This window comes from Brassica rapa, chromosome A02 (assembly GCF_000309985.2).
Source record: "Brassica rapa cultivar Chiifu-401-42 chromosome A02, CAAS_Brap_v3.01, whole genome shotgun sequence".
NCBI lineage: Eukaryota > Viridiplantae > Streptophyta > Magnoliopsida > Brassicales > Brassicaceae > Brassica > Brassica rapa.
In genome coordinates this window covers 28,254,064-28,279,067 of record NC_024796.2, presented here as the reverse complement: position 1 = coordinate 28,279,067, position 25,004 = coordinate 28,254,064, and the positions used below count along the sequence as shown (strand labels likewise).

The window sequence follows — 25,004 nt, the reverse complement described above, 5'->3', positions numbered from 1 at the left end:
AACGACAAGACAAATCGTATGGAGTGTTTGGGGCTGGAGGCTGTTCTGATCACCTTAGAGGCAGATTTCATTTGCAAACTGAGGCTGTAGGGAAGCGAAGACCATTTAAATTTACTAATGCAGTCGCTGAGATGTCGGATTTTATTAAGATGATTGAAGACCACTGGAAGGAAAATCAACCTCTCTTTCAGTCTACTTCAGCTCTTTTTCGATTTTCCAAATCTCTTAAAGCCCTGAAGCCTCTGATCAGAAGATTGAGTAAGGAGAAGCTAGGAAAGTTGTCTATGAAGGTAAAAGAGGCTTATAATAATCTCTGCAAGCAGCAAGAGAGATTAATGGAAGACCCCAATCTGGAAAACATTCATGAAGAACTGATAATTGAAGAGAGGTGGCAAAGAATCTCAACGATAGAGGAGAAAGTGTTAAAGCAAAGGTCAAAGATGCACTGGCTGCAGTTGGGAGATGGTAATAATAAAGCTTTTCATAATGCTGTGAAGATTAGAGGGGCAATAAATGCTATACGAGAAATAAGATGCCAATCAGGTGTAATGGCTACTTCTTAGGACGATATCAAAGCTGAGGCTGAGAGATTTTTTAGTGAATTTCTATCCTTTGAGCCCCCGGAAATTCAAGCCATATCAGTCGAAGAGCTGCAACAATTCCTTCCTTTTCGATGTTCCAGTATTGAGAGAGAGCGATTGATTAAGCCGATAACTGATGATGAGATTCGAGAGGTGTTGTTCCGGATGCCAAATAATAAATCCCCAGGGCCAGATGGATTCACAGCAGAGTTTTTCAAAGCCTCCTGGTCGATAATTGGTAAAGACTTCACTACTGCAGTTCACTCATTCTTCAGCAAAGGGTTTTTACCAAAGGGGCTGAATGCAACTATCTTAGCGCTTGTGGCAAAGAAGGAAAAGTCTACTGAGATGAGAGACTATAGACCTATCTCCTGCTGCAATGTGTTGTACAAAGTGATTTCAACGATTATTGCTAATCGACTGAAAGGTACTCTCCCGGGCTGATCACTTACAATCAATCTGCGTTTGTTAAAGATAGGTTGCTTGTTGAGAATCTTCTATTAGCCACAGAAATAGTGAAGGATTACCACAAGGAGGATGTCTCTCCTAGATGCTTTATGAAGATAGATATAGCAAAAGCTTTTGATACTGTCCACTGGCCATTTCTGTTGAATACTCTAAGAGCTCTTAACATGCCAGAGGAATTTGTTCATTGGATAGAGCTGTGTGTTTGCTCTCCATCTTTTTCGGTTCAAGTCAATGGAGAGCTGGCGGGATTCTTTCAGAGTCGTAGGGGCTTAAGGCAGGGATGTCCTCTATCTCCATATCTATTAGTTATCTGTATGAATGTGTTGTCTAGCATTCTGGATAAAGCGGCTGTCAAGGGGATTATTGGATACCATCCTAAATGTCAGAATATTTTGCTCACGCATTTGTGTTTTACTGATGATCTTTTGGTGTTCACAGATGGAACCAAAAGATATATTGAAAATGTTCTGAAGATTTTTGAAGACTTTGCTGTAATCTCTGGTTTAAAGATCAGTTTGGAAAAGTCTACATTGTTCACAGCTGGATTATCTGATATTCAAGCGAGAGATATCCTAACCTGCTTCCCATTTGCTTCTGGAAAATTACCAGTCAGGTATCTCGGCCTTCCTTTACTCTCTAGGAAGATGACGATCAATGACTACATGCCTTTAGTAGAAAAAATCCGGAAAAGGATGAGCTCTTGGACTGGGAGATTGTTGTCTTATGGAGGAAGGTTACAGCTCATTAATTCGGTTATCACTAGTATGGCAAACTTCTGGTTATCGGCTTTCCGGCTGCCAAGCAGTTGTTTGAAAGAGATAGAGAGATTGTGCTCTGCTTTTTTGTGGTCAGGGCCAGACCTAAAGACAAGTAAGGCGAAGGTATGTTGGCAAGATGTTTGTCAACCCAAGAAAGAAGGTGGGCTGGGGATTAGACCTTTAAAAGAAATCAGCATTGTGCTTGGTTTGAAGTTGGTATGGAGATTGTTCTCTACTCGCTCTTCCTTATGGGTGAAGTGGATCCACTGCTACCTAATAAGGAAAAGCTCCTTCTGGTCGACGAAATATAATGCTAGTAATGGTTCTTGGATGTGGAGAAAGATTCTGAAGTTAAGAGAGATAGCTAAATCTTATATTCGAATGGAGGTCCACAATGGCAGAAACACATCTTTCTGGTATGATTCTTGGTCTTCTTTAGGATGTCTCAGAGATCTTCTTGGAAGGAGAGGTACAATTGGTATTGGCATTACAGAACATGCTTCGGTTGAGGAAGTGATGCTCTGTCATCGGAAAAGAAGACATAGACTGGCTATTCTTAACACTGTGGAGGAAGAAATTGAAGAGTTAAAGAGCAGACGTAGTGAGGATGATGATATTCCCTTATGGAGGCAGGCTGAGACCAGATTTACAAAAGCTTTCTCTACGAAGAAGACATGGCTCTACATGAGACAGGAGCAACCAGTATGTACTTGGAATAAAGGAGTATGGTTTTCACAATCTACTCCCAAATATTCTTTCATGTTATGGGTGGCTGTGAAGAACAGGTTGCAAACCTGTGACAGAATGAAGAAGTGGAATACATCTATAAATGGAGTTTGTGTGTTATGTCAAGAGGAAGAGGAGACTTGTTCACATTTATTCTTCAAGTGTAGATACTCGGGGAAAGTTTGGAAGTCATTGATAGGTGGGATTATGAAGGGAGCTTTCTCTTTGGATTGGAGTGTGATTCTGGAATTGATTTCCCAATCAAGTTCTAGTTTCACACCCTCTGAAGTATTCATTATCAGATATACTTTTCAAGCGTTACTACATAGTATTTGGAGGGAGCGCAATGCTCGTCGGCATGGAGAGCAACCAAGAGATGAATTGTTGCTGATTAAATGGGTTGATAAAGTGATAAGACTGAAGCTTCTTGCTGTGAAAGGGACGGGGCCAATATACCTTGAGGAAAGCTTGAGTGTGTGGTTTGGCTCAAGAGTTACATGAGTTTTCTTTTTGACATACAGAAAAGTAGAGTTTTGAGAGTCTATTGATATGTATATGGAGATCATAACAGTAGCACTTGATGTAATTAAAGTTTTGATTGAATAAAATTTTACATTCATTCAAAAAAAAAGAAAAAAAAAAGAAAGAGAGAGTGCATGACGTCGTCACTTACTGCTGTTATGAATAAGAGTGAAACACCACTATTTTACCTTACGTAAATCAGCTACGTCAAACACTTCTTTACCTCGTATAAATAGAATTTTTTTTAATAAAGAGTGTATTCCATATCACTCAAATAATATATGAATCTAACCTTTATCTCAACCCCTAAATACTAAACCTATAACCTTAATCAATAAGCCCTAAATTCAAATATAAGCCATAAACCTAAATATAAACTCTAAACCCAAATATAAACCATAAACCCACATATAAACCATAAACCCAAATAGAATGGAATAAAATAAATAGCATAGTATATATTGATGAAATTATGAAATATCTATGATTCCATGGAATAAGTTAATGTTGACCCCAACCATATCCTCTCACCTTCTAAATACTAAAACCTAAACCTTAATCCCTAAATTCCTAAACCCACATATAAAACCTAAATCCAAATATCAACTTAGGAAAATTACAAACTATATTTTTAAACAAAATAGAACACTCTTTAGTAATCGTCAAGTGGAATGGAACATGCTAAAATAGTATTGTCAAATGAAATGGAACATAATAAAATCGTCAAATGGAATGGAACAGAATTGCAACCGTGACTTACAGTAGTTAAAAGTATCTTTCGCAAAACGTACATGTGAAGTCGAATCGGCAAGAGTTCAGTCATATCGGCGCCGCACTTAGAATGGCTCGTTGCATATGTAGATTTTCGTATCACCACCAAAAACTTTGCAAACAGTCTTCTCCTTCACAAAGGTATTATGGATTTACCAAATAAAAATAATTTACAAAAAGTGTGGGAATGTTGGAGGGCCACAAATTACTTTTGTTGTTAATAATTATGAATGAAAACTGTTTTTGTTTGCAGGTTTTGCCGGTAAGATAGAAGGACAAAATGATAATATTATATAAAAGTCATATGGTATATCGATAAGTTAGGATAATTAGTTATAGAGTGAATTATAATTTTTTTGTACGCTATACAATGCAATTACCCCTAATTTAAAGGGCCACAAGTTTTACTTTGTGCCTTTTCAGCTAAATATCCCGTCTAAAATGTAGTTTTGCATTTTATGTTGTTGAAGCCAATTATTTCTGATTTATGGGTCACAACTTTTATTCTGGATTTTTTCAGTTAAAATTTGTACTCTATCTGTTTCATAAAAATGTATGTTTTAGGTTTTTCACATTTATTAAGAAAATATATCAGATTTTAGTTACCAATGCATTATTTTTCGTAATTATCTATTCCTCACAAATTTTAACCAATAAAATTTAATAAAAACAATTATGCTTACTCCATTCTGGTTACTTTGGAAACTTTGGAAATCAAGGAACAATCTAATTTTCAATCAGCGTGTGATTAATCCTCAGCGTGATGCAGAGTATGTTACTGCTGAAATACGGGATTAGTTAACAAAGACGGCAAAGGATGGTCCAACACCTAGGCCATGTTTGACCCGGAACAGTTTATGGCGCCCACCATCGCACCCATTCCTCAAATGTAACTTTGATGCAGCTTATGATGATCAATCTCGACTAACCTCGGCTGGTTGGGTTATTCGGGATCAATATGGTGTCATTAGGTACTGGGCAATGGCAAGACTAGGTCTTGCTATGTCTCCGCTTGAAGCAGAATGTAAGGCTCTTATGGCTGCTGTTCAAAGTGTTTATTTCTTGGGTTATACATCAATGGTGTTTGAAGGAGACTGTGAAGTGCTGATGCGTATGATGATTGGTGAAGGAAGAGACTGTTGAATTATTACTCTATGTAATGATATTACGAGTTGGAGCCAAAAAATGGAATCAGTGCAGTATACACGTGTGCAGAGGGAAGGGAATAAGGTGGCTCATACTTTAGCCAAAAAATGTAATCTATCAACGTTGTTTACCTCTTCTTCAACATTTATTCCGCAGTGGTTAACCAATGTGCTTTGTAATGATTACATCAAACATCATTAATAAAGTTTGATTTGTTGAAAAAAAAACAATGATGCTTTTTGAAATTTACAATTTACAGTTAACTAGGATAAGATCTTCGCTTTGCGCATGGTGAATTTATATGAAAATTATTTAAGAAATATCGTATGAAAAAAATAAAATTTATATTCTTGATCGAATTAATATTTTTGGCCCTTAAATAATTTTTAAATTTTTTTTGTTAATTACATAATTTGTTTACTGATGAGCTGATCCCATTTTTAAAAATATTTTAGGTCAAAATATTTAGGCCGAAGAATCTCAGGCCTACTATTTGGTTACAATGAAACTATATCAGCTCGGTTTTATATCATGATTTAATAATTTAAAAGTTAATTATGGTTATGAGAAGTTTACGTTCACGTGCCAATCCTATTTATCTTCAATATTTTTCTCATTTTTGTGTCATTTTTTTTAATTTTGGTTATTGCTCGATATAAATATTGATTTTTGAGTTTATCCTCATTTCGTTATTTTGTTTTGGCCTGAGATTTAAAAAATAAAATTTAAAATTATTAAAGAGATACATAATTAGGTTAAGATCTACGCCTTGTGTAGAATAAATATTTTATATTTATTACTTATTTTATGTTTTTTTAATATTATGAAATAATAAAATAATAATTATATATTAAATAACTAATAAATCAGTTACTATTATGTAATAAATTGGTATGCACATATAAATCAAGCGACCACTCTTGTTTATTCGCAATCATTATAGGGTAAATAAATCAAAATAATCAATTTTATCTATCATATATGATATATAATTAAATTTAAATGATATTAACATAGATATATAGTACACTTTTAATATGAATATTTATTAAATAAAGTTTCTACTCATATGATTTTATGATTATTTGCATATTTGTGTAATAAAATTTTATACCAATGATTTTTTTTAATGTGGAATGTTTAGTGGTTTCAATAATTTATAATCATTAAAAAAACAATAAAGATTTCAAAATTAAAATATTAACTTTTTAATATATGTTCAACGCATATATCAAAATATAAGTATGTATTTTCATATGATGTATAGTTTAATTTAAAAGAAAAAAAAATATATATATATAATATTAACATAAACAAATAAAATTATTTATTCATATGATTTTATAATCATTGTATTTTATTATAGAAAAAATTTAAACCTTGACCACAAAAGTTTATATGAGACTTTTAACAGTTTTAGTAATTTATACTCGTTTTGATAAATTCAAAATATAACATATACAAAAAAATCTAAAATTTTATTATATTAAATAATTAAAAAAATGATAGAAAGTATACAGATTGTTAGCAAATCTTTATTATTTAAAATTATTAATTGCCATATATATCTTAATCACATTAGGTAATTCTGTAGATTTTATTTAAAGAGATAATGTATAATAATTTCAATTTGATAAATGAATAGTCTATAATAGACATTCTATATAATATAACATTCCCTAGCAATTTAATTTTGGACTAACAAAATTTTCAATTGATTCTCAAGCCGCTATGTAAGCAAATTAGCATTCCACTTATGTGACAACTCAGCAGTGTACTTTTTTAATTAGTACAAACTACGTGTTATAATTTTTTTAATGTTTCTCTATTAATATATATGAGATTTATGTATTAAAAATGTAAAAAATATATCTTTTTGAAACGATTTTTTTTTTTTCTAAAACATGGATTGTTTTGAAATGGAAGGAGTATAAGGTATATTTTGAAACGTGGTTATTTTTGGGTTATAGCCAATTATTGCTGGTACAATGGGTCACAACTTTTATTTTGGGCTTTTGCCTTTCATATTTGTGTCTGCTATTTTTCTTTTGTAACATGTTAACTGATCTGATCCCCAAGAACTCTATTTGTTTCATCTTCTATATACTAAAGCTATTTCTAGACTTGATTCATGATTAGCAGTTGAAGTACATGGAAGGCTCAAGAAAGAGGGTCAAGATGTGAAGCTTCTTTACTTGGATCAAGCCACCATCGGCTTCTATTTATTGCCCTAATAACAATCACATCCGTAAACCAAATTATTTTACTCTTCTTTACTCTGTTTTTTTTTCCACAAGAGAAATTAACCATGAGTTTTTTTCTTGATGAGTACTGTATAGCATGATAAACCATGAAAAAGGTATAATTCTTTCTCGATGAACATAGCCATCATATGTAACCTGAGTTCAGTAATTTTAAATATTTAAATGAAAAAGTAGACATTTCAGTCTACATATGATATATTTCGTCGGGCTCACGAATAAGCGAAGTTTGTATTTCTTCAAGTGATAATCCTTTCGTTTCCGGAACGAATAACCAAATAAAAACAAGTGCTGCTCCTGCGATAGCCCCGAATATGTAAAATGTTCCTATACATAATTTATATATTAATCAAAGTTAAATTATAAAACTCTCAGTAAAAATCAACTTATTATTATATATATAGAACATAATTTATATCAATCAAACCTCGAGTGCTCCACTCGAATAGAAAGTTGAAAGCGTAAGTGACGATAGAACTACTTGACCACGAGGCCAACGTCACTAAACTCCCTGCTGTTACTTTCATATTCATTGGAAATATCTGCGCACACACACACAGATCGTGCATTTATTACTTCATTTACTCCCAAAAAATGGCATACTATTTTCTCCATTATGAATAGAAAGAGTTTATGTACCTCAGACATAATTACCCAAGGGAGGCCTCCTACTCCTATTGCATAGGCTGCAAGATACAGCTGCCAAGAAAGAAATATTAGTTACGTTTTATTCGTATAAGAAACCAGATAAAAAAAAAAAGTAAAGTAGAGCAGATATTTTACCGTAACGCATATAAACGTCAATACTGGGGTTACTTCCGAAAGCAAATGCATTTTCTGCTCATACCATATGTACAAAACATTAGTTACTAATACAAAAAATAACAAATATATATATATATATATATATATAACTGTAAAATAACCTGTAATGTGAAGGCGAGCCCAATAAACATGCAAGTTATGCTCATCCCACACGCTGAAGTCTATAATTTTTAGAAGCAACAAATATTAAACAGCTTTGTAGTTAATTTCTATGATTAATGAAATGATTGGTCTAATTAGAAAACTCAAAAAACATGCCCACCAACAAGAGTGGACGTCTGCCCCATTTATCAACAAAAATTACACCAATCATGGCTTTTGGTACCTGCGAATAGCCATAAACAGCATTCAGTGCCAAGACAAGTCCAAAGAAATGGAAATTCTGATAATAAAAAATAATAATGAATTCTTAGTTCATTAAGTTCTTTAAAGAAATTTGACTAGAAATGTCGAAAACATCACAGTAATTTTTTTTGTACTTTAACATCACAATAGTTCTGTACGTAGTTGAATACTAACGGATTTAAAATAATATAGTTTGATTTTCACAGATATGGTATAAATGCATGAGGAATACATGATGTAGTCAGTGGGAGTAAAAAAAAAAAACAATTGTATATACTTACCATGAAGATGGCTAACAATGTCGATCCAATTGCCACAGAGAAACCTGTACAGCCAACTGCTAATTATTAAAGCAAATAAAATACAAATTGAAAAGAGAATCATGGTGAATGCCAGATTTAACTTGTCTCTATGAAAAATAAATAATAATTTGATTATGCTAATGTGTGTTTATATATATATAAATCTTAATTAGTCTGACCAGCTTTTCTAATAATGGTACTTGCATAAGAAAATACAGCCGTACTTCCCGAGAATTGTTGTATCAACATTAGCCCAACTCCTACCTGAGGAATACAATGCTCGTCCAAATAAATACGAGATTTTTATATAGTCTGGAAATTAATTTATATACTTATATTTACAAACATATTTAACACTGTACCACGAGAGTGTGTCTATACTTTCTCTGAAACAAATTAGAAAAGCTCGACTTTGAATCACTTTCTAGCATTTTGGTCATAACCTGAAAACAAAATAACATTCATTCAGGCTCTGACTCTATCTCTTTGTCAATGAATGAATATATATTTAAAAGTATCTATAATTGATACTATTATATAGTAAAACTCACTTGAATCTCTGAGGCTTCACGTGAAATATCAACATCTTTTCCTCTAAGCCGAAGCAGTGAATTTTCTAGTTCTTTATCCGCACCAACTTTTGCCTTTTAAATGTGAAATAGTTTAATTAAGGTTTTAGTAATTGAACTATGTACCGGGTTTTCTTACGAAGTATACAAAAGAACAAAATATTTACCAACCAGCCATCTTGGGGACTCTGGTATGAAGAATAAACCGATTCCTTGAATGACGCATGGTAAAGCACCTAAACCGATTAAATATTAGATTTCTATCAGTTAATTTGTATAAGAACGAGATTTTTGCATGTTGAACTACGTACTATGTTCAATTTTCTTCCGTATAAAACATCACTTGCCTGTTGATTATGAAATTATAATTAGTTTTACCTAGTAAAGCCATCATCCTCCAGCTGATGAAATTCCCCAAAAAATAAACCATGGCGAGTCCAGCGTTTTGAAGAAGCTACAGTAATTAGTCACACGAGAATTCAAAAGGGTCAATACAGCAGCGTGGCATCCTACTCCTATAGAGCTTTGGTTTTAATTTATTTTTCTTTTATATTTCTTTATTTTCGATAAGTATTAGTATTCTTAATAATAGAAAATAATGATTAAAGATTTTGGGATATAAGGTTAAATTATTATCTTTAAGAGGTTAGGTATTTTTATTAGTATATATAGTGAGCTCTTGATTTGTAGAGTCACTTTTTCATTGATTTTTCATTGATTTATAGTATAAGAGTTTTTGATTTCTCAAACCCTTGCATTTGGGTAGAACATTGGTGTTCTTAACAAATTGAAAAAGACATTGAACTTAGACTTTTGAAGACTAAATAATGTCTTTGTGTTATCAAAGTTTCCGGTACATCATGTTGAAAAGAAATTTCGTAAGAAGAGGGACAAACAGATAAAATTACCATAGAACCAAACTTTGATTAAAAAACTAGTTTTGATACCATTCAAATATAGTGGAAACTATGATAACACAAATATCTTATTTAGTCTTCAAATTTTTAAAATCAGTGTCTTTTTAAATTCGTTAAGATCTTTATGGATCTACAAATTCGTTAAACAAGAAATAAAAAGAAAATTCACATTTTTATCAATCAATCAAAGACAAAATAAGATCTTGAGATATTTTGCTTATGATGTCATGTCCTTTTTAATATAATTAGTAATTAGGTGTTTTTTTGGGCCATGCGTAAAATTAATATTTTATTTGTTTAGATTTATTTTAATTTATTTCAACATAAAATAAATAAAAATTTTGTTTATTTTAAGTTTATAGTTTAAAATGGATATGTATATATTTAAAATTATAATTTTGTTATATTTTTTATTTACCTGCTTTAGTTAAAATATAATAGATAAAATTTCATTAAATTAAAAAAAATTGTTAGAAAAAATTTATTTAATATTTATCAAAAAGTAAAACTAAGTAGTATTTCAAAAATTTATAGATATTAAAAGAAAACAGATGGTAGTATGATTTGAAATTTATAATTTTTAAATAAATTGTATAAAGTCTTGAAGAAAATTTTCTAGTCAAAAGAATTTATATAACTATAAAAATTTGAATTAAATAATATTTCTAAAATATTTTAAGTATTGTTATATTTATATCAAATATTTAATTAATTTAATATATTTTAAGAAGCTTACCAATATAAGAAATTAACACTAAAAGAAAATATCTATGTTACAATTACCTTTACACCATGTCATCATTTTTACTAAACCATGTCATTTTTTCTAATGGAAATGAGCGTGGTGGTGACACATGATTAAATTTTAAAATTAGAAATTGCCACAAATACTACATTTAGAATATCATTTTTCATGTTTAACTAATCACTTTTACCTTCATTAAAAAATGAAAGGTAAAAGATATTTATACCCTCAAAGTTAACTAATCTAGACTTAAGGTTTAGAGTTGAGGGGCGGAGCGAGGTAAGATTTATGGAATGTAAAATTTAGGATTCTAATAAATATATAAATAAATACTTAAAAAATATAAATATTTTTTTTAAATAGTAATAAACCTAATTTTCAAAAAGAAAATTAAAAAAATAATTCGATAAAAAAAATTCAAGAAACTATTTTCTTATAAAAAAATCTGAATTTGAAAAAATATAATTCAAAAACATTAATTTTTTTTTTTTTTTAATTTAAATAATGATTTATTATATATATTGAACAATGGCATAAGAGTCTTTTGCCACTTAATGAATAATGTATTTTTGAAAATATCATTTTAGTGGTCGTAAAGATAAAAAGTGATACCATGAAAGTGATAAACATAAAGTTTTCTCTTTAAAATTTTACTTTTCAAATAATATTGAGGAAAGTTGATAAAAAAAGACTTGGGTATTTTGATTGAAAATTTCCGGTTATACAGAGACTATAACTTTGAAACTACAGAACAACGCAACACGTCATCGTTTTCACTAAGTCATGTCATTTTTTCTAATGAAAGATGATTTCGTGATGACATATAATCAAACATAAAAAAAATCTATTCTCAAATAATATTTAGGGGATGGTTAATAAAAAAAAAGACTTAGAATATTTTGATTGAAACTTTCCAATTATACAAAGATTGTTAACTTTAAAACTACAGTAGATGTTTTCCATTAGGTTTTATATATAGATAGATCGGTCAAATTATATCAGTTGGAATAACGTACGTTCGCATTCGGATACTAATATCAAGTTAAGTTTTATTAGTTTCAACTCACAACCAATAAAATATGAAATGACCGTCCTATATATATATATATATATTTAAAATATATATATTTTCGTATTTTTATATATTTACAGATTTTATATTCTGTAGAGAATGCATATGTATATATATTCCCACAAGACCACACTTGATATACATAATAATTAATAAATTATTCATATTGGTGAAAAAAAATCCATCAAGTTAAAGCAAACTATATTTTGGTTTGGATAGAATGCTTTGTTCGTGAGCCTCTGTTTATATTTTCTAAAGCTAAAGTAGTAACTAATTTTGGAAAATTACCTGGGTCGAAAAGGTACATGTACCGCGAACATGTTTTGGGGTAATTTCTGCTATATAGACAGGTACCTGTTTCGTATACACATAAATATAATACAAATTAACAGTATAAGTATATAATAAATAAATACAAATCAAACAGTCAACAAGTTAACTACCACATAGCTAATCAAGCCGATTCCTATCCCTGATGAGATTCTTCCGATGTTCAGCCACAATACATCCTTTTATGTTCCAGACATGCATACCAGAAGAAATATATACTATTTAATTGTTTGATTATTTTTCAAGAATATTGATATTACGAGCCATATGAATGTGGTTAGATATTTTTTAATACCTTAGCGAAAGCGATGCACAGCCAACCAATGACGCAGAGGATATCGGCAACCCACATTGTCTTCAAATCATGAAAAATCAAAAAAGAAAAGAAAGAATATACATTTACAGTAGGAAAATATTTTATTTTCTTTCCATAATTTTTTCTCTTAAATGGGTCAATTTTGATTATTAAAACATACTAAACAAAATTTCAAGATTATGAAAAGGTAAGAAATGTAATTACTCCTCTTCTTCCTAGTACAATTGCCATTTTACCGCTGAGCAATGCACCAAATGTTCCTCCTAGCGTACAGAATGAGCCAAACGCTGAGAACTGAAAATTGAATAAAAAAAGAATTACAGGTTAATCAAAAGACAATATACATATAAAGCCAATAATAAATTACATGTATAAGAAGCTTGGATTTAATCAGAAACAGCCATATTAAGTTTTATAGAAAAACATAAAATTATACTAAACAAAAAAGCGGACAGCACCAACGAGCTATTTCCCAAAACCTATCATTTTTTAGCAACACCCTGGAACTTTCATATACCACCGTATATCTTCCAAACTATTATTAAGTTCTATATATTTTCGAATCAAAAGTTATGAACTTGTTTCCACGCGAATGTTGGTTTTGATGGTTTGTGATGTAAACCAGAATTCAAACCATCAAATCTTCAAAAATAAATCAGAGCAGAATGAACCAGAACAGAAACCCAATCCAATGTAACCAAGATTGGATTGTAACCAGGTACTCTGTGGTTTACTGAGCAAAATCAAATTTTAATTTGGTTTAATAATCAGTTAAGTGTTTGTTTAGAACATAGTAAATCAATTATAACTAACATTTAGGAGTTTAGGGATTTCAAATTTTATTTTATGAAGAATATAAGTGTGAAATTTTTATTCAGGATTTTTCAAATGTATATATAGGATGTAATCATAGTTTAAAAAACATGGATGTATCTGATGTTATATGATAATTTTCGTAGGAAAATACATTTTCGATTCCAGAAAAACAAATATACCCGCACTTTCAAAAGTACATATCAAAATCTAGTCTAAAGGTTTTATAATACTAAAAAAGAATGGTTAATATTTAAATAAGAGCATTTTAATTTTTAAAACCTCTATTGTCATAGATATATTGTCATAGATAAGAGAGTATGGCCGGAATTGACACTATTGATAGATATATGCACTTGTATGATTTCGATAGATGTGATTAATACGGACTTAACTAAATAGATGCATGTAACGTGTTAACATCATCATTGATAGATCCAATAGTACATATACATAAAAATTTAATTAGGCGGATATGTTAATGAGTCTAAAGATCTCTGCTGCTAATTAGTAGTATGTGATTAGTTTCATTTTAATATTTGTTTATAGAAATTGTAAGAAACAAAGAATAAATGAGAGTCATACTTCTGCGATAGAAAGATCCATGTCTTTTATATATCATTCCTATCTCAGCACCTGATGTATAACCAATCTGCAAAAAGAACAAACAAACAATGAAAAACAAATAGACTATTTTAAAATCTGTAAAGAATTAGCCCGATTGCTAAAGGCAGCGTGTTCGACCCTTGCCTGCGACTTTTAAAGCTACCTTATATATATACTATATGGTATTACTGCATGTATTGTTTTTGTTCCACACTTTTAATATTTCAATTTGGCTAGTCTATTTTTTGGATTAACTAACAATTTTTAAACAGAAAGGAAAGTTGTCAAAAAGTAAATTAAAAAAAAAGGAAAAAGAGGCAAAGCAAACGTAACTAACAGCAACACCAAAGGAGAAGGAGCCACAGACGGTGAGGAAAGTGCTGAAGATAACACATGCAGTAATACGACAGTCTGGATCGTCGTTTGGGTTCTTGAGCTTCAAAAGCCCTTCTTCTATGTTTCTTTTTTCTTTCACCGCCACCATCACGACACATGCACTGGAGAGAGAGCGAGTGATAAGAAAAAGAGGAGAAAGAGGGAGAGAGAATATGCTATTTTTGTGAAAGTAGGCTTCCTATATAAGGGGGTGCCGTATGTCACGAACTTAATTATTTTTATTTAATTACTACTCTTCAATGAGCTGGATTAGAACGCTGATGCGATATGATATTTTTGGGGAAATTTTTTAGAGATAATTTCGAGACATATTTATCCAGTTATGTCTCTATCAATTTGGTTGCTACTCGGTTTATGCATATCAATAATTCTCAGTTCTTAACTCTCTTTTTTTTTCATGGTTATGCACTATATATATGAAAGATTTGAGCTAAATTAAACCCATTTTCAACATAAAATATAAAAACTGGCTACTCAATTTGTTTTCCCAACCGTGTAATCGGCTAGGGCAGCCACGTTTTAGAACAAATGTCTTGATTGGCAAAGCATATGACAAAGCTAGCAACATAGTAGCAGTAACTGTATGCTTTTGCTAAACTGTTTAATAAGATAACTGGTAGAGCAATATGAGTGATATTTAAAATTATTATAGAAATTAATGTATAATATATAATATATTTATTTTTAAGGAATATATTCCTCATATATATATATATATATGCCTATTTGCCATCAATGCAACCCATATAAGGTTTATCTCGAAGATCACTAGTCTTAAAACGGTGGATGACTATAGACCTATAGCCCTCTGTAATGTTTATTATAAAGTGATATCCAAACTTCTTTCTATCCGACTGAAACCTATTCTCCAAAACATTATATCTGAAAATCAGCCTGCGTTTATACCTGATAGAGCTATATCAGACAATGTCTTAATAACGCATGAGGTACTGCACTTCTTAAAGATCTTAGGAGCCACTAAACACTGCACCATGGCTGTAAAAACATATGTTAGTAAGGCGTACGATAGACTTGAGTGGTCATTTATTCGAACAGTCTTGGAAAAATTGGGCTTCCATCCTACCTGGATAGACTGGATGATGCAGTGCATATCAACAGTCAGCTACTCCTTTCTTCTAAACAACGAGGTGGCAGGTGATATACATCCTCAGCGAGGCATTCGCCAAGGTGACCTCTTATCTCCATATATCTTTATTCTATGCGGGGAAGTGCTCTCTGGACTCTGCAAAAAGAAACAAGATGTTGGTAATCTCCAGGAAATTAGAGTGGCTAGAAATAGTCTGAGAATTAATCACCTCTTATTTGCTGATGACACCATGTTCTTCACTAAATCTGACCCGAAAAGCTGCGCAACCTTGTTGGAAATACTCCGGTCTTACGCTGAAGCTTCAGGACAAATGATCAATATTGCCAAATCTTCCATCTCTTTTTCTGGTAAGACTCCACAAGATATTAGAGCCCGAGTTAAGTCTTAGCTAGGAATATACAAAGAAGGGGGGGGGGGGGGGGGGAGGGGGGGAGTAGGCAAGTACCTCAGACTGCTTGAGCATTTTGGTAGAAAGAAAAAGGACCTCCTCGCGTCTATTGTCGATAAGATGAAACAAAAAGCCATCAGCTGGAATATGAGATTTCTATCCACGGCAGGCAAAGCCACAATGCTATAGTCTATCCTTTCTGCTAATCCCATTTTTGCTATGTCATGTTTCCAACTTCCAGTGGGCCTCTGTAATCAAATTGTGTTGGGTCTAACAAGGTTCTGGTGGGATGCAAAGGAGGGAGATAACAAAATTAGCTGGGTTGCGTGGGATACCTTAACTCTGCCAAAGCGGTTGGGTGGCATAGGCTTTCGAGACGTGCAATTATTTAATCAGGCTCTGCTATCCAAAATAGCATGGAGGTTGATCACCAAACCGCAATTCTTATTAGCTAGTGTTCTGTTGGGGAAGTACTGTATCAAGATCTCTCTACTCAAAGTGTCATCTGCGCCTTCTTCATCGCACGGCTAGAAAGGGATTGTTTGGAACCGTGACCTCCTTTTGAGCCACTTGGACAAAGCCATTGGAAATGGAGAGACAACCAAAGTGTGGAGATTCCTGGATATACCCTGCGAAGGATATAAACCCATTAGGCCCAATCCAGTTACAAGACCAAAACGTACTTGTTGCTGACCTTCTCTCACGTGAAACAAAGGAATGGAACAAGCACTTGATAGAAGACACCCTACCTCTCCTAGCAAATCAATTCATCTCCATAAGACCTAGTACCCTCGGAGCCCACGACTCTTTTGTTTGGACTCAACACCCTTCAGGTATATACTCTGCGAAATCAGGGTATTACTCCTCTCAACAAGCTAAGATCCATTCGACAAGTGTACTCATGGAAAACACTACTTCGAACTAGGATAAGAACATTTGGACACCTCCGCTCCTTCCTAAACTCAAACATTTCCTTTGGAAATGTGCTAGGAACGTGCTACCGACGGGAGACAACCTCCATCGCAGGAACATAACTACCGACACTCTGTGTTTGAGGTGTGATGACCAGGAATCTCTGCTCCATCTCTTGTTCCATTGTCCCTTTGCTTCTGAAGTATGGGATCTAGTGCCATGGTCATCCCTCTTCGACTCAACTACAAGTGTTTCCTTTAAGGAGGAGCTAGCTTCATCTCACAAGCAAATCATCCTCCCACCCGTCGGAGTGACTTCAAATCTATTCCCTTGGGTTGTCTGGAACATTTAGACCTCTCGGAACCAACTGCTCTTTGATAAGAGAGCATCGACGCTGCAGGAAGTGCTCATCAAGGCTACTATCGCTTGTAGAGAGTGGGATGGTGCTCAGAGTAATTTGATCAAATTAGCGCAGGACAAACCCCTCCATCTCCCACCACCACAACCATCGTCGGACATTGTCGTGTGCTATACAGATGCAGCATGGAATTCGACATGCAGAGCAGCGGATGTCGCATGGATCTTCACTGATCGTCACGGTACATAGATATCTAGAGGCTCTTGCTATCAAGACAACGTTTCATCTCCCTTCCTGGCGGAAGCCCTAGCAATCCGATGTGCTCTCATCCATGCTTCCTCTCTCAATCAAGACCAAATCTGGCTTCACTCAGACTCTCAAGGGCTCGTTACAGCCATCAACAAGAATCGACGATCGATAGAACTCTTCGGCGTTCTAGCGTATGTGGAATCGCTTATCTCGACTGCTTTCTCGTTTGTGTATGTTTCTTTCATTTCTAGCCGCTTCAATGGGCCGGCCGATTAGTTGGTTAAAACTTGCCTTTGTATCAACTTTGTTATGGGCCTTTAAGCCTTTTTTAATAGAAATTATCACTTTGCTCAAAAAAAAAAAATATATATATATATATATATTAACATATAAAATTAAAAAGATATTTGTAATTTATTTTATTTAATAATTTAAAAATTATGTTTATATTGAAATTATGTTTATCAAAAAATTATTATTTTAAAATAAATTTTACAATTAAAATATATATTTTTAAAATAATATTTTACATTTAAAATAGAAATAAATTATATAAATTTAATTATATTTTAAATGTGAAATACATTTAAAAATGATATTTTTATTGTAAATTAGTTTTAGAAATCAAAATTTATTTTCTGGATATAATATAATTTTATGATGTTATTAAAAAATAAATGAATTAATTATATATTTTTCTTAATTTGATAAATTATAACTGCAAATGATATTCTAAAACCTTTATATGAGAGCATTGGTCAGAGATCATTTGGAAAGCATTAGCATTTCGTAAATGCTTTTCTATTTTGTAATAATTATTGATTGAATAATGTAGAGTATAATTATAATGCTAATGCTTTATCAATCAATCAAGGTCAAAGATATCATAGTGGGCCATTTGTCATATTCATTGGACGTTTTGATTTTTTTTTGTTAAAATGATTTTATGTTTTCTTAGTTAACCCTGCCTATGGCCATAGATCAAAAACGTTCCACATTTGAAGTATATTTTTTTTATAAACCACAAAAGATTTTCAGACAGTAGGATAAATAATTATATTTTTTAACGATTAAACATGCGTAGATTATGTTACAGATATATAAAATGTGAAAGAAACATAATTTGTTTTGACCATAAAAAGAGTGTTAGGGCATCTTTATCCCCACTCCATAATTTACTCCAAAAATGGAGTGAGAAATGGAGTATGGACAAAAAATAAAAAATCTTTATATTTATGGAGTAATCACTTTTTTGTTTCTTCACTACTTCATTTTCCACTCCATTTTGCAGTAAATTATGGAGTGGAGATGAAAATGCTCTTAGTAACCTTTCACTCGGGGTTCGCTCAGAGTTAGGAGAGACTATTTATATATCTTGTTATTTTTATAATATTTTATTCTAATAAATTTTATGCTATTGAGGAGAATGATCGCATTAACCTATAAGAACAACTCTATTGTAAAATTCTAATTAAATATCTCAAAACAGTAATATAATTATTAGTTGAATATTTGAATATTTGAAACTTCCAGTCTAATAATGAAGGCTGAAGTTTTCAAATGTTGATATACCTAGTCAATATTTTTTTAATACTCAACCAAAACCTTAACAGTTATAATAAAACTTTTCTAAATTTTTACCTATCATAATAGAAGTTGCATATTTTCAATGTGTAATTTTCTAAAGTTGAATCGTACTTATAAAAAATTAAATGTATTTTTTATTTACATAATAATTTTCTGACGATAAATTTTTAACTTAGGTTTGCATATCTAATCTATTAATAAACATTTTTGTAACAACATTTAACAACATATAGATACATAAACGTATTTTGATAAAAAAAAATGATACATAAACGTATCAGGTTAAAATGATCTTTATTAATCTATGCATTTGGATATGGAATATACAGACTAAATCAGTGACACTCACTAAATATATATATAATATATTTATATTTTTTCACCAAAAATTGTAGTCTACAACATACAAAGTATGATATTTTTCTTTTTGAATTAGTATTTTAATGACTCATATGAATCGTTTGCTAGTCAAAATATTAACCTTAATATTTACTTTAAAACATACCTATAATCAAAAAGAAATAAAAATATTTTAAATTTAATTAAAACAATATAACGTGAATCCATTTGGTAATTTAATGGAATGCTCAGTTAATAAAAAATGCAAGACATACAAACTCATAATCCTAACTAACAACATGCAGACATATCATAATTGTCAAATAAAATGAATTCCAAATTTAAAACTGTAGTAACACTTATAACAATATGTTTTCATATAATTTTAGAAAATTTTAAATCGAAATAAAAGTCTATATTTAACGCGGATCATAATCTAATCTAGTTCTATTATAAGATTAGGCTTCATAACTCGGGTGTAAAAAAATTGTAAACACTCTTCATATCAATTCATCAGTCAATTAAACCTTATAGAGTAACAACGACCCCTGCATCTAATCAGATTTAGAACCAAGCCGTTATATACTTATTAACTAACTCACTGTATGTTTAAGCTACATTTTGTATCTTTTTGCTGAGAAGGATGCTATCAATATCAGACAAAAACGTTTTTTTTTTCAAAAAAAAAAATATCAGACAAAAACGTCAATGAATAGGGAAATCAAACAAGCAATTAACAAATAAATTTTTATTAGAAACAAGAATATGAGACTTATTTTGCTGTACTTTTGTAAAATAGAATTATTTAACTGCCTATTCACATTTTTATTTTACTCCTAAATAATTTTCTGCATCTAGCATTTAAATCACTTCAGGTTCAGGATATTATAGTTCTTTGGCTAACAATGTATTACGTATTTCGCACCGCTGAACTGTGCTATTTAATTGCCTATTCACATTATTATTTCGCATCTAGCATTTAAATCACTTCAGGATATCATATTTTACTTTGGCTAACGATATAATCATATAATACGTTTTTCGCACCGCTGAACTATAATATTAAATACCCTGTTTTTCTGTAGTAATAGTATCAACTTGGAAAAAGAGAGAATTTTTTTTTGTTTCAAGCCGATGACCTGAGATTTCTATAGTTCTGATATCGGCTTGTTTGATTCATTTTACTTTTTTTTTCTTTGATTTTTTTTAATTTCTATCATTTAATGTGTTTGATTGCCAATTTATTTTAAATTTGGTAAAACGTTTTATTATTATTTTGTATGTTTTTCCAATAGATTTGGTAAGACAAAAACTTCGGTTCAATTGAACCGTTTAGAAAATTTAGTTGACAGATCTATCGTGGGTGGTGGCGATAGATTTCTTCAATCGTTGATGGTTCTTCATTTGAGTGTGATGGAGTTCTTGCTACAAATTATGGTTACTTCGAAAGACAACATGAAATTTTATGAAATGGTAATCTCTTTGACTCTATTTTCTTTCAATAGAGCAATATAAAAAGTTGTTTTCTCTCGGTGACTCTTATTGAAATATTAAAAAAGAGCGGCAATCGTTCTCAATTCAGATTGAACATGGTGTTTTGGATTAATATAAAGATTATCTCTCATGAAATTCAATTATTTCAAAAGCAAATATGGAGCTTTTATATGAAAAATCTTTAATCATCCACACAAAAGATAGATGTGTGTTAGTTTACTTTAAATCTCTACTGGTGTATATATTTATTTTGCTAGTTTTCATTTTTCATTGTTTAAAATTTTTTGGGTAAAAAGTTTAATAATACACGACAAAAAAATAATAATAGTATCAACTATGACTTAAAAGAGTTACATTTTCGTCCAACGACCACCTATACATGTAATGAAAAAGGATTAATTTAATTGTTACCCAACTAACAATATTGTTTGCTGTACTATTCTAAGCCGACGTCTTATTGACAGTAGATGGTTGGAACCCAACATGTTCTCTGACAATAAATTCATTATTGGGATTTTTGCAAAATTGACCTACAACTTAAAGTCAAACACAAAACTAACCTCTTTTTTTTTGAAAATTGGTTTTGCCCTATTCACCCCACAAGTTCATATAATTTACGAAAATGCCATCAATTTTTTTTTTCTTTTTTTTTTCGAAAATGACATTTTTACTCTCTCACCCTCATCATCTTCAAGTAATTACAAGATTGCCATTGTCATCAATACCACAACCACCATGAACAACCAATTTGAAGCTCTTAATGCTCCCAAAATCGATTTACCCTTCTTCTTTTTCCATTCTTGTGAACTAAACACAACATATCTCTCAATTTCTCTCCACAATGAGCTAAAAAAACCCAAGATTTTGATTCTAAATTTTTTATGGTTCATAGAGTCATAGAAGCTAACAATTATGGGTGGGTGACTTTCGTTTGTGATTCTGTGTGCTTGGAGAAGCCTTATGTATGCTAAGGTACTTATCTCACCAATTTAAGGTATGACATCGAGTTTTTTTCCAGATCTGTTCGTCAGACGACTTACTTGGGAAGTCGTCTGGCTGTAGACGACTTACCTTTCAGTCGTCTGGCTGTAGACGACTTACCTGGAAGTCGTCTGGTCAACGCAGAGGTTATTTTTACAATTGACTTTGAAATCTGTAACCTGAGACGACTGAAAGTTAAGTCGTCTACTATTGTTTGGATTCAAAAAAAATTCCAAAGAACCTAGACGACTTACATTTCTGTCGTCATAGGTTAGTTTTGCATTTGACTGGATAATTTCAGAAGTTTGACTTCCCCAGACGACTTACATTTCAGTTGTCTGGCGAAAATTAAAATAATAATATTTTTTTAAAAGTAGACGACTTAAAGTTAAGTCGTCATAGGTTAGTTTTGCAATTGAAAAAAAAAACTTCAAGATTTAATTATACACAGACGACTTATAATTCAGTCGTCCACCAGACGACTTAATTGTAAGTCGTCCAGGACTTTTTTCCGAGATTCTGGTCAAACCTCGTAAATCCTAGACGACTTACATTTCAGTCGTCTCGTGGACGACTGAATTATAAGTCGTCTGTATATAATTAAATCTTGAAGTTTTTTTTTTCAATTGCAAAACTAACCTACGACGACTTAACTTTAAGTCGTCTACTTTTAAAAAAATATTATTATTTTAATTTTCACTAGACGACTGAAATGTAAGTCGTCCAAAAAGTCAAACTTCTGAAATAATCCAGTCAAATGCAAAACTAACCTCTGACGACTGAAATGTAAGTCGTCTAGCTTTTTTGGAGTTTTTTTTTAACCAAACAATAGTAGACGACTTAACTTTCAGTCGTCCGAAATAACAGATTTCAAAGTCAATTGCAAAAATAACCTCTGCGTTGACCAGACGACATATAGTTTAGTCGTCTAGACAACTTAGATTGAAGTCGTCCGCGTCTTCTCCACTAGTTTTTAAGTCTTCTACGTTAGTTTTTGAATAACTTGTATTTTTAAGAATGATAAGTAACTTCAAGATATGTAAAACTCATATTTACAAAATATGTTCTCTCCCTTAGTTTTACTAAATTTGACTAAGTTTTTCAATGCAAACTTATAAAAAATATGATATGCTTTGACTAGTTACTATTGTTTGTTTCCATCTCTTACCAACATTCTTGTTTATTATGATAAGAAAAAGGCCATTGGAGTTTATTATTGCATATGAGAGATCCAAAGATAAGAAAAAGGCTACTGAAGTCTATTATTTCATTGATTTGTAAATGTGTAAACACATTGTTAGCACATTTAATACATCTTGGAAAATATTATTACTGATTTTACAAAAAATTCACAACTAAAAGAGTATACATGCAATTCACAACTTGAGTAGATGAGTAGACAAGACCAGACAACTTGAGTAGATGAGTAGACAAGACCAGACAACTTTTAAGAAGTCCAGATGACTTCTAAGAAGTCCAGACGACTTCCAGGAAGTTCAGACGACTTTTAGGAAGTCCAGACGACTTCCAGACGACTTTACAGGAAGTCCAGACGACTTTACAGGAAGTCCAGACGACTTTACAGGAAGTCCAGACGACTTCCAGACGACTTTACAGGAAGTCCAGACGACTTTACAGGAAGTCCAGACGACTTCCAGACGACTTCCAGATGACTTTACAGGAAGTCCAGACGACTTTTAGGAAGTCCAGACGACTTCCAGACGACTTCCAGACGACTAACAAGTAAGTCGTCCCAAAAGTCTTCCAGATCTGAAAAACCTGCATATTAAATCCAGATCTGAAAAACCTGCATATTCAAAAACGTTCAAATGGCTTAAAAACAGAAAAAATGAATGGAAGATTAGATAAATCTACCTTTATAGAACACACAAAAATACATATCTAAAAATAATAGATCTACCTTTAAATTAGTGGAAGATGAGTACCATCTAATTAAAAACCTGCAAAAAAAAATAGATTAGTAACAAAGACATGAGACAAAATTGAAAAATTCATATAAAGTTTGGTGTTTTCAAGTCAAAGAGATTAAAGTGGGTTTGGAGAGTTTTAGTTTGGGAAAAAAGTAAGAACTTTATACAACAAGAAGTTACCAAATGAAGAAAAATCAGACATAAGAACTTACCAAAACGCTCAGAAAAATCCAGACGACTTCCTAGAAGTCCAGACGACTTCCTGGAAGTCTAGACGACTTCCTGGAAGTCCAGACGACTTCCTGGAAGTCCAGACGACTTCCTGGAAGTCCAGACGACTTCCAAGAAGTCCAGACGACTTCCAGACGACTTCCAGACGACTTCCAGACGACTAACACGTAAGTCGTCCCAGAAGTCTTCCAGATCTGAAAAACCTGCACATCAAATCCAGATCTGAAAAACCTGCATATCCAAAAACGTTCAAATGACTTAAAAATAGAAAAAATGAGTGGAAGATTAGATAAATCTACATTTATAGAACACACAAAAATACATATCTAAAATTAATAGATCTACCTCTAAATTAGTGGAAGATGAGTACCACTTGATTAAAAACCTGTAAAAGAGATAGATTAGTAAGAAATACATGAGACAAAACTGAAAAATTCATATAAAGTTTGGTGTTTTCAAGTCAAAGAGATTAGAGAGAGGTTGGAGAGTTTTAGAATGATGAACATTACATTTTTGTTGCAGCCATTTGAGAGGAGGAGAGAGAATGTGTAAATTTTTCTTTATATAGGGAGGCAAAAAATCTAATTAGGTTAAATATTTTTGACTCAGACGACTTCCTGGACGACTTACATTTCAGTCGTCTGGTGAAGAAATTAAAACAGACGACTTACATGTAAGTCGTCCAGAAGAGTTTAATATTTTTAGCGGGAAATTAAATATTTTTAGTGGGAAACTAAAATAGAAGACTTTCCAGACGACTTACAAGTAAATCGTCTGGACGACTTACAAGTAAGTCGTCTGGACGACTGAAATATACGTCGTCCGGGTAAATTATTCAACAGACGACTGAAATATAAGTCGTCCACACCCTAAACATAACCCCTAAACTTAATTATCTAATTAAACACTTCATAAAACCAAATCAAACTTGAAAAGTGTTTACTATACACAGAAATA

General features: G+C 31.8%; 1 non-coding gene and 1 pseudogene across 1 annotated transcript; one reads left to right on the top strand and one right to left on the bottom strand.

Annotated features, from left to right (window-relative positions):
- Positions 1–6,826: 6,826 nt before the first annotated feature.
- Positions 6,827–21,529, bottom strand: LOC103854821 (annotated as a pseudogene).
- Positions 18,634–18,811, top strand: MIR5721 (microRNA MIR5721). Its single transcript, NR_120831.1, has one exon. It is a non-coding gene; the product is annotated as a microRNA MIR5721 (primary transcript).
- Positions 21,530–25,004: the final 3,475 nt, after the last annotated feature.